This window comes from Cnephaeus nilssonii (genome assembly GCF_951640355.1).
Source record: "Cnephaeus nilssonii genome assembly, chromosome: 4".
Taxonomy (NCBI): Eukaryota; Metazoa; Chordata; class Mammalia; order Chiroptera; family Vespertilionidae; genus Cnephaeus; species Cnephaeus nilssonii.
Window position 1 is genome coordinate 30,036,634 of NC_137075.1, and position 10,021 is coordinate 30,046,654.

The 10,021-nt window shown below is 29.7% G+C and overlaps 1 protein-coding gene across 5 annotated transcripts in view; it reads left to right on the plus strand.

The window, feature by feature from the left end:
• NOVA1 (NOVA alternative splicing regulator 1) overlaps window positions 1-1,784 on the plus strand; it is a 149,524-nt gene extending 147,740 nt beyond the window's left edge. For all 5 annotated transcript variants that reach the window (XM_079768553.1, XM_079768554.1, XM_079768557.1 and 2 more), the window contains one exon: window positions 1-1,784. This exon is cut by the window's left edge and continues 3,886 nt beyond it. The gene's annotated coding sequence lies outside the window, so the exon portion shown is untranslated.
• The last annotated feature ends 8,237 nt before the right edge of the window (window positions 1,785-10,021 follow it).

Here is a 10,021-nt window from a genome sequence, read left to right on the forward strand (position 1 = left end):
TCTATGTCTTTTTAATGCATTCTGTTTCAGGGTCACTTTCAATCAATATTTCATTTACTTACTGAGATTGAATGGGCGCTCTGAGACACAGTGTGCTGTTTATCATACAGATTGGACACCTCATTCTAGATCCAAGATCTTTTCCTCAACACTGGGAGCTGTCCTTTCAGCACCACAAAATTACTGCTTGAAGTTGCATTGCAGTTTTTTTTTTTTCTTTATCACTGGGAGCTTTTCTTTCAGCACCACAACATTGCACCTAGACTTTTTAAACGGCTGCCTTCCTCTTTGTACTGAAGACCAATTTCGTCTGCACTTCCAGTTATTGCTATTACTTGTAGTACTTTCAATCCTACGTCACCTCACCCACCCCACTCCTGAAACAGTTAAATGTATCTATTTCTGTGGAAGTCATTTTCTCATTGAATGATCAGAAACAAAGATAAATTCTAACCTGTAACGGCTCATTTCGACTCATTGCTTACAATAGATCTAAGCTCTTTTTTTCTGCTTATTCGACTCCTTCCAGCTTCCCATCACATCTGTAACAAACTTTTAAAATATATTGCCACACCACCATGCACAAGCCTACCTGCACAGTAGAGATAGATTATTCCATCATATTCAGATGGTTAACAGAAGTTAGCAAGTCCTGTATTATATATTTATATCGCTTTCTAAGAAAGTGCATATTAATGTTTACTTTAAGAATGTGTAAATGGTGCTATCAAGAATCTGATAAATTTTATCCCAGTTTTTTGTGTACCACTTCTAATGTATGAGATTTATTTTTCTATTGGAAAAAATAAACAGTATGAAAGCATTAAATTGGTAGATTTTAGTAATTTAACAATGAATGGAATCCCCACATTACAGGCCCTATCTTTCCTTGGAAATTTTAATGGTGGTAATAGATTTCAATGAAGGAACCAATAATCACATTTTTAAATTCATATTGCATTCTTGATTCACATGCTAATTCCTCACTGAGTTCTTAAGTAAATTTTATTTACTCTGTCTTCTTCAAGAAGGGAATTCTTGTTTTCCAAGGCAGCAATTGAAAGGAGATGAAAATATAATTTAATACTCTTTACATCCACAGACACGATTTGAGACCAGTTACTCTGTTAGTAGGAGAATTCATCACTCATTAAATACAGGACAAGCATGGCAATCCATAATAATTTTAAGTGCAATGCAGTCTTATAAATTTAATGTACACATTTTATTGAAATGATGCAAACAGCCATATGAAATTGCACATGATTAGAAAACAGGATGAACTCATTTTGCCTCCTGCTTGGTTTCTCATAAACATAAATACATGATATTGTTATATACTGTTGTTCATAGATGTCTTATTACATAAAGGGTAAGTATCATATTACTTTAACAGATTAATTTTGGAATTCTGCATGTTATTTTTGTTTCATCAGATATGTGCCCCAATTAAATAACATTTTTTTTAAAGTGACTTTAAGAAAACTTGTCATGTTAATTTTGAAAAAATTGAAGTGTAGTACATATTACTAGCTAGGATGTCATTCCACTGGTCTATAATAAAAAACAAACAAACTGTTTTTGAAAACTGAAGCATTACCTTGTGTAATTAATAAAGTACATCAAATCAGATTTGTAAATAAAATATTGTTTAAATCTAAAGTATTCAATATTTTGATTAGATTATTTTTTTAAGGAAAACTAATGTGTATGTGCCGAATTTTTTTTTAAATAGTTTTTTATAATTGCAATGGAAGGGCAATTGTCTCATTACAAGTGGTACAGAAGCCAATACTTGGGTTACCATAGATATATAAACAAGTAAAAACTGTGGAACAAGTTTTAAGCTCATTTTGGAAAAAAAACAGTTCTGTAGAAATGCATATTTGTATTTGTTTCTCTAATAAATCTGCAAATAGCTTTAAACACAAATTAGTTTTAATTATTTAAATTATGAGTTCTGTTAAGTAATTTAACATCTGTTTTGCCTTACATTTGTGAAAACATTGTCTCATGGAAATAGAGGCTTATTGTGGAAATCAAGGTAGGTCTGCATTTATTCAAAAAGGTCAGGTATTGAGCATTTAAGTACGTTTACCTCTATGGAATGATTAAAGAACTTTTATGAAAAACAACATTTATTTTCTTCCCCAAAATCACAACATATAGCCAATGCCCAAAACAAAGACCAATTTGCATCAGCTTTAACTCACTATAAAAGAACAACAAATAACTGAAATCATGTTCAAGTGGTTGATAATCAAAAGATTATTTGATTCAGATAATTGACTTTTTTATATAAAGCAACAAAGAAATACAGATTTTTCTGACTCACAGTGCCTCAATCCTTTTAAATGTGATTTACTCATTATGATTAAAATTGTTATATAAAATACATGACATTTCTCTTCAGTTGTGACTTTATAGTAATGTATGTTGAATAATGTTTTAGGGTAAAATGCGGTAATTTATTGTTAGTAAATAATGTAGGTTCCCCATTTTATAAAAAAAACCCTGCTTCGTAGAGGATAGATATACTAGATTTAAGTTGTTATTGTACTTGAACAGAGATGGTAAGCTTTTGATTAAGAACTCACTTAAGTATTACAATCCTCTTCAACTACAAAGGGCATTCAAGTTATAATGACGGCTTTGGCTTTAGGAATTTGTTTTTGCTAGGTAGATGTTTCAGGAGATCTGGCATAGGAAAACTAAGAATTTTCAAAAGTGTCATTGATTGGTTTATATAATTTTACAGCTTTTGGTCAATAATGAATACTATTTCTTGTTAGTATTTAAGAAGATGGGTAGATATATCATTTTTCTTTAATGAAATTATTGTAACCTAAATTTCAAAATAATGATTTTTCAAAATTTTCACATTTTTAATGGTATGTCATTTGCTCCAAATATTAATATCTTAGCCAGCCAAATACCTTATTCTGAGACCTTGGTATGTAAAGATTGTGTTAAAAATACTTCAATATATTTTCCAAAACATCTCAGATAGATTTGATTATTTTTTGGTATTTCAATATTTTGTCTATTTTAGGAGATAAATGTTGAAAAGGGCTCTGATTAGAGGAAGCCCATAGACTTGTATGTAGTTAGACCAATCATGCTGACATTGTATTATAAAATAAACTATTAATTTTAGGATTTAAAACATAGAAAAGAATTGTAATTTTAAACAAATATCAACAGAATACAAATTAACTTATATTGCATTTTTAAAAAGAAAATGAAGTGAACTTTTTTGAATCTAGAAAATATTTTCAAAATATCTTAGGATAAAAAATAAACCCCTCCAGTCAGTTATGTATAGGATGAATATATTTTGTGGATTTCAAGTTCCTAGTTTTTTTAAAAAAAGTGGCTAATAAATTTACCACTCAGCAGACACAACTCTTAAAAAAGTCTTTAACATTTTTGTCTTACATCAAGGTGATGGTTTTGAGGAGCAAGGGGGTGTTTATACACAGGAGATAGAAGATAGAGGCAATCATCAGGACTTTTTGCATTCAAGCTACCTATTATATAAAAAAATCATTCAGAAGGCCACATATTCAATTAGCTAGTTTTAATTAGAATATCTTATCACTTTGCCAGTAGAGGGAAAACTTTGAGGTTGTACTGTAAAGTTTGACTTTATGAATTCTAGAAAATGTTACTTCTACACACATTGCAAAGGCTTAATCTAAATTAGAGGAATTCACAAAATTCATTTTTTTATCTTTAAGTTCATGGAACTGATTTTTAAACATTCTAACAGATAGATAAACCTAACCATTGTTCATAGTTTTAAGAAATGCTTATAATTTTAACGCTTTAAATAACACCAGTGTAATTTCTGAACATAAAAATACTTTTAAAAAATAAAATATTTTCTTAAAATGTTTTAAAAAGTTTTGTTGTAATCTGTCCCTTCTAGGAACTACTTCATTTAAGATAATTAATTGAATAGCTTTAAAAAAAATTATACCCATTGTTTCTTTTAGTTGGCATCTCAATTTGTTTTTATTTTATACATTAATTTTGTTTATTATAAAATAATTTTTCTCTACATATTAAAGATAATTGAAGATTTTGTAGATAATAATTGAATTTTTTTAAATTTCTGAATAGAATTCTAAATACTAATAGATCCAGTCATCATCATCAATATGCTAAAAAAATATTTCCTGTACAAAACTGAATCTGTTAGGCATTAGTTTTCCTGTTCATTTCTTCATTGTGAACAGTGTCAGGTATTCTAAATATGTAGCTTGGACAAAAGAAAAAAGATGCTGTAAGAAGGCAAAGCACTGGAGAACCAGTCTTTCAAAAAGTCACAGGATCACCAAGTCAGAGAGCCTAGCCAGCCAGCCGGATACCTCATTCTGAGACCTTGACTTTGCTTAGAGGTTGATGACAAGATTATCTCTGTTGTGCATTTTCATATTTTGTGGGTTTGTTATATCTTGAGTATTGTTTGCAAATTAATATTATCGTTGATGGTTCTCTTATAGCTATAGCCAAAGATATATACTAATTAAATTAGCAATGAAGTGGCATAATGTAATGATACTACAAAAACATGTTACTACAGTATGCTGGAAATATTGCCCCCATATCTTTATTACACCAAATATTACAGGTTGAAACTTTTTGGATATTTTCTTTCTTTTTCATTCCTACTTATATCACATTTTATTCCAACATGAAATTATGTACAGAAGAAATTTCCATAGCATAGTATTATATCCAAGAGTATAAAATTGATAATAAAAGTGCAGATACAAAATCCCTATTTTTTGGATTATAGATTATAACATTAAATTGGAATATATATATTCTGTGTTCATACTGATTCTAGTTTTGAACTGAGAGTAAATTATTTTTGCTAACTATAAGAAAGCTGTCACCTATAATCAAAGAGGAAGAATATAACTAAACTCATCACACCTCTATTTATATCACTTAAAATGTTTGAGAGCCCAGCCAGCATGGCTCAGTGGTTGAGCATCAACCTATGAACCAGGAGGTCACAGTTCTATTCCTGGTCAGGGCACATGCCCGGTTGCAGGCTCAATCCCCAGTGTGGGGTGTGTAGGAGGCAGCCGATCAATGATTCTCTCTCATCATTGATGCTTCTATCTCTCTCTCCCTCTCCCTTCCTCTCTGAAATCAATAAAAATATATTTTAAAAAATGTTTGAGAAAAGTAAATGTTACAGTTATAATGTTATTAATTATAATTCCTTCTCCATAGCACAAGCTTTATTTCTATTAAGACTTAAGTATATTTCAAAAGTTGAACTCTTAAAATTAAATTTTTGCAAGATTTTTAATACAAAAGTAGATAAGGATTTTTTCTCAAGTATTATTAGAAAAATTAGTTTTACAAATGATTTCCCAGCATTTGATGATATTATAAAACTGATATTTATATCTTCTGCCATATGCAGAGTGCATTTTTATTTAATTCTCACAATATTGTAAGTTGTAGGTATTAATTTTTTCCTAATATAAAACTGCTGAATCTCAAACCACTAAGATAAAGTTAATAAACTGAGGATTTATCTCATTCAAATGTATAGAGTAAAATTATAAGAAAATACGTTTGAATATTTTTAAATAGTAAGCAACTTTAATTCAAGTTCATGTTTTTGTTTCTAAAAAGCTTAAAAAGTCTGAAACTTTCAGAATTACAACCATCATATAAAGCAAAATACACTAGTAAACATGTTTTCATTTAAATTGTACCTTTTAGGCCTGTCACAGTACGTGTTGCCTCCCGAGAAATGCCTTGAAAAAAATGGAGAAATTAAGTCATAACCTTTATAAGTACTAAAGCATTTTATGGGAATAACACGTTCAAAAATTGGAATAGCCTGATAGGCATAAATGGAATTACTTGAGATAAATTTGTATTGCCTCATCTGCCCAATGCATGATTAGTTATGTAGTCCTAGAAATTTTTCATTTTATTTCATTTTGAGTGTTCACAAGATACCATGTACTATATAGTTTCAAAGCAGTATCTAAGTGCTGTAGTTGGTCAGCTTTGTTCTTGAGAAGTTAATAAAAAATTTGCCACTTGAAAACTCATGTTTTCTCAAATTATCAAGGAATGCACCTGATATAGAAATATGAAATGATGAAAAGTTTGATAACATTTTCATGAGAGTTTAACTTCTAAAACTGTGTGAGGGCGAGGTGAATAATACATATTCAGAGCATATTGAAAGTGTTTTAGGAAATGTGCTCTTTAAAACCAAGAGAAAATAAATCCACAAGAGTTTTAAATAATGTAAGTAACATATATTTGGAAAAATAACAGATCTCATATGGAAGTTATCTAATATGGTATGTCAGTTTATTTTAAGATACATGAGGGTACTAGTACATACATTGTTTCTTGACAATGTTGTTGGGAATCTAAATTTTCAAGTTTTCATTCATAAGGAATATTTAGTTATATTTTTAAATTTTATTAAATTCTTAAGTGTACTACATTACAAAGATTCTTGTATAAAATAATTATCAAAATATTAGTGTTTTTATAAATTTAAAAGGCTATGTGTTATAAGTTCAAAATGACATTTTATGAGAGGTTAGTTTTTAAATATGATTAAGATCTAAAGGAAAAATTTTAAAATTCTGTAATAATAACTCTTCAGCTATAATTTCTTGTCCATCTTTATAAGAGGCAGGAAAATTAAAATTATGTGAACAATCTCCATATCTGGTATGACCTGATCATTTATATATAGTTGATAGTTGTTGTTTTTTTCAGTCTTCTTAATGCTCAAATGCACTCTTTATATGCGTCATCTTTCCTTATTTACTTGATTACTAACATAGTTGCAAGATTGACTGTCATATCCAGTTTGATCATCACATTTAAGTAATCCAGTGTTATTATTTCTTTGTGGAATAATGATAACACTTAAAATGTCAAGTCCTAGAAGTTCAATTATTTTAATGGGATTTACTCTCATCACACATTCTTAATACTGTTTCCTTTTTAATTTCAAAGAAATGTATTAAAGGCATAAAAAAAACCCACAGTATTTTCTAACCCATCAAATTACACTATTTCCAACTGGAAATCAGCCTTTGCATATTCACTATTAATGACATATTTATCTTTTTTTTTTTCATGAAAAGCAAAGGCATATAATCAATGAAAATAATCTTTATAAAATATCCTATTTTCCTTACATTTTAGAGTGATAGCAAAAAGTTAGGACTAGTGTGGCCATTCCATAGTAGGAGAATAAATCTTCTCTAAAATAATAATTATCAATCAATAGTATGTCCCAACAGGAAAATTATACAACTATTTTAATCTCAAATGTTTAAAAATTATTGCTTGCATCTTGCTCTCCACATAAAGAAACATAAATAATTTGATTTTAACTAGATTTTCTGATCTTTAGTCTACCCTAAAGCAGAATCTAGGCAAGAAATCTTAAGAGAAACAAATTCATCAACTATTTTGAACCAGAGCCAAGTAAAATTTGTGAATACTCTACAAAATATATGAGCATGAAGGAACCTAAGATAAAGTCCTGTATTTGAAAAACGTAGACCTTGTAGAATGCCTACATAAAATACAAACATAAAAGTGTTATTTGATAAATGTCTTTCAATACCCACATATTTATTCCAGTTTCATCTGGGTGACCCCATGAAGATATCACAATATATATTTTTTATTGAATAGTCAATAGAATTCCTCCTATTGACTAAAAAGAAACCACAGCCACTCCCAAAATTAATGAAAGACTAGAAAAAAAATGATTACATAATGATGTGGATTTTAATCCTGGCTTATTAAATTAAAATTCTAATTATAGGCACCAGAAAATGTTTATGAACATTTAAGGAAAACAATTTTAAATACATTGTCCTGTGCCCAGGAACTTCAATGAATAAATGAAAAAAGAAATTAAAACTATTAATACTCTAAAATTGTATGATAGAAAAACTTGCAATTAATGAAACCTGCTGATTTTAAATAATATTGGCAATTATGACTTTATTTGAGACAAATTCAGTGAACTGACAAGTTTATCAGATTATTCATTAGCTAGTCTCATTTCAATTTAAATCTTCCATAAGCCCCTCCCAAATAATCTGCTGCTGCTTTATCATGTAAAGTAAAAAAAAAAAAAATGGACTGAAAATCCATTAATTGTATTATGGTGAATATTAATAAAATATGACTAATGTTATCTTAGCAACTTTTGTGTGTGTTTAGTGCTTGGTGTTGCATAGTTCAAATAAATACTTTTAATTTATTATTTTATCCTTAGTAAAGTTATTATGTTATTAAATCAAAAACACCATAAGCCTTTATATTTAACAGGTCTAGTGCACATGCTTTATTGAAAATAAAGGGAAATTGGACTTGAGTTTTCTTTATATATATTTTTTATTGCTTTCATAGAGGAAGGGAGAGGGAGAGAGAGAAAGAAACAAAAATGATGAGAAAGAATCAATAATCAGCTGCCTCCTGCACACCCCACACTGGGGATCAAGCCCAAAACCTGGTCATGTGCCCTGACCAGGAATTGAACGGTGACTTCCTGGTTCATAGGTGAATGCTCAACCACTGAGCTACACTGGCAGGCAGATTTGACGTTTTTAAAAGTAATAAGTATTTACTTCTAGAAAGAACTCTTGAAAGCTAATGGAAATTTTAGAGGGATGTCTATATGTCTTAATAGAAGAATTATAGGATAGCATATAAATATTCAGGTCATTAAAAGATTGCAATGATCAAAGATAAATTTGCACAATAAGGAACATGCAAGGGAATTTTGTTGGACTTTGTGGGGTATATTTTGTGAAACAATTCCAGCCATGCCACATTGCATAGAGTGTATCTACTGCTCATACAGCAATTTGAAGTTTAAATAGCAGGTCTCCACACTTTTTCAATAAGATCATAATTGTACCCTAAAGTTTTCAAAATGCTTTGAAATTGGATTCGTTGCCATTGTTTTTTTTTTGTTTGTTTTTTTGTTTTTTTTTTTGCTTTTTCACTACAACCCATTGTAAGTAGCAGAACCAGTATCAAATTTAATGTTCTTTCCTAAGCCCTGGCAATGATTTACCCAATTTCAATACTGGAGAGAGGGCAAGGCAGACATAACTGTTCACTCCTTGTGGGGATTTTAGCACACGCCAGATTGTACTGTTGGGGCATTCCAACGGTAGGTCTTGGGAACTTAACCCATATTAGAATTTAAATCTTATGGTCAAGGTTTTTTCACCAGGATAAAAACAAAAAATGAAAGGAGAATCCCACAGGAAAAATTGGCATTTCAGTTAATATTAAGTAGACTTATGAATTCTCAAAATATCCGTCATTTTAGTGATAGCTACTAGCTATGAGATATTTAAAACTCCAATGAGAATATATTTTTAAAGTACTCATTCTCTCACCTAATTTGAACAATCAATACCTTTGATGAAATTGGCTCTTTAGCTTGGCTTCCATGTTTGGCTAAGCAAGGATCATCATCGTACAGGTGATTTGGTATACAGGAAAAGATTTAAAATGTCTCAGAGCTTTTTTTCTGCTAAAATGTGTTTAATTTTATTAAGGACCTAATACATTACTATTTTTGCCTGAATATGTTTTTGAAAGGCATACAAAATAGAAACTCAACAACACAGAATTGCTTTTTCACTCTGGTCAAGAGATAGTCATTGTAAAGGATGTGTCAACTAAAATGAGACTCGGTGTAATGTATTAATAAGAGCCCAGCTCTCTGGGATAAAAGTATATTTTCTGCCATTAAAATATTTTCTAAGACCAACTATAATGGAAAAGAAGTAAATACTGGAAACATGAGGAAAGGTCAAGATATATATCTAAATATAAGCTAAGGCATTGTTAATAACTCTTGATATTTGAAAACAACAATTTTTAATAATTAAGTAGGTTTTCATTCTCATTAGACTGAAATATTGGCAATGGTAATCTCAGGAGAAAAAGAGTTCAGGAAACTTTGCTTGCTATGGTC